Below are 1,844 nucleotides of genomic sequence, written 5' to 3' on the forward strand. Positions count from 1 at the left end.
AAGCGCTCCCAGTATTCAAAGAGAGTCTCATTGTCATCCTGAACAATTATGGAAATATCCTTCCTCAGTTTATCAGTAACTTCAGATGGAAAGAATTTCTCCAAAAACTTCTTTCTGAGTGTATCCCAGTTGGATACATTTGCTAGAGGTTGAGTGTAGTACCACTCTCTTGCTTTTCCCTCAAGAAAAAACGGGAAAGCTTTCAGCAAAATTGAAGTTTCATCAGTACCATCACGCCTGACAGTAGAACAGGCTGCCTGGAAATCTCTCAAGTGCTTGATAGGCTCTTGAGCAGGTAGGCCATGAAACTTGGGCATCAAATTTAGCAGTGCGGTCTTTATTTCAAAATCTGTAGCTACCGCTGGATGATGCGCTTGAAACGGTTGCATTGTAAAATCAGGGGCTCCTTCCTCCTGGATGGTAACTCTCCTAGCTGCCATGTCTTCTACACGTAAAACAACCGAATCAGTAGAACGGGGGCTGGTTTCTTCCTCAAGTTTACTTTCAGATCTGCCCTCAGAGCGGACTAACCGACGCTGTTCTCGCCTTATTCGTGAAATAGTCCTTTCAATTTCAGGATTGAATATTAGCAAGCGCGGATCAGGAAGTGAACGCGTCATTTGACGAAAGAAACATGCAGCTCATAGTAGCAAAATAAAATAAAATGCAAATAAATAAATTCTAATTAATAACTTTAGCACTCTATTGCAACTCTCCGGCAATGGCGCCAAAAATTGATGAGACACAGAAGTTGGTGAATTAAAAATTATTAAAATAGTTACGTTGCAAGTATAGTCTTAACTCACCGAAAATCTGCCTATCAATTTAGAAATATGTCACAAAGAGTTTAAATTAAAAATTACTGGGAGTTTAAGTCCCAGGTCGTCTCCCAACGAGTTGCAGAAAAGTGTGCTATTTTATTAATCAGATGTTCCAAGAAGTTGAGTTAAGTAGGTAGAAAATTAAATTGAGAAAATTCAAATAATATGAATAAAAGCTTCGACTGGGAGTTGATTAGTTGGAATCTCTATTATTGATGGGATGATTTCAAGATTAATTTATAATTAATGGTTGTTCTATTTAGTTATCCTTTACTAGGTAAAGGAAAGTCAAACAAGTTGGAATGCTAGATCTACTCACGAGTTGCAATCCACTTAATTCAAAGGGATTGTTGTTAGTGATTAGATAACAATCCAACAGTTAACCCAATTACAAATTTTCTTTCAATCCTTCCAACTCAAGAGTTTCTTTCAATCAACTCCCCATCAAGTGAGGGAACTACTCACTCATTGTAAATAATAAATCCATAACACATGAAAGGGAATTAAAAGAAGACATGATTATTGGAATGGAAAATAAATTAAAATGGAAGAAATAATCCTTGTATTAAATAATCATGAAAATATTCAAATGACAAAATTGAACAAAGCAAAGAACATGGAAGAATAAAACCAAGTTAAGAGAACGAACAAGAATGACGAAGTCTTGGTGATGAAACATAAATTAAAGTAAATACTAAACCTGGATCGAGAGTTACTCTTAAAAACTAAGAGGAGTCCTAAATCCTAATCCTAAGGGAGAGAGGAGAGAACCTCTCTCAAACTAAATCTAAATCATGGAAAGTGAAAATTGGCCAGCTCTCCCTGAATGGATGCATTCCCCCACTTTATAGGCTCTAATCTGTGTTTTCCGGGCCGAAAATTGGGTCAAAAACAGCCCAGAAATCGCCCCCTGCGTATTCTGGTACGTTCAGGTCGCGGACAAGTGACGCGGAGGCGTCGTCCACGCGGTCGTGCAGATTGAAGTTCGCAGATGCGACGCATCCGCGTGGATCACACGTTCGC

The sequence above is a fragment of the Arachis ipaensis genome, chromosome B06 (assembly GCF_000816755.2).
Source record: "Arachis ipaensis cultivar K30076 chromosome B06, Araip1.1, whole genome shotgun sequence".
NCBI classification, from domain to species: domain Eukaryota; kingdom Viridiplantae; phylum Streptophyta; class Magnoliopsida; order Fabales; family Fabaceae; genus Arachis; species Arachis ipaensis.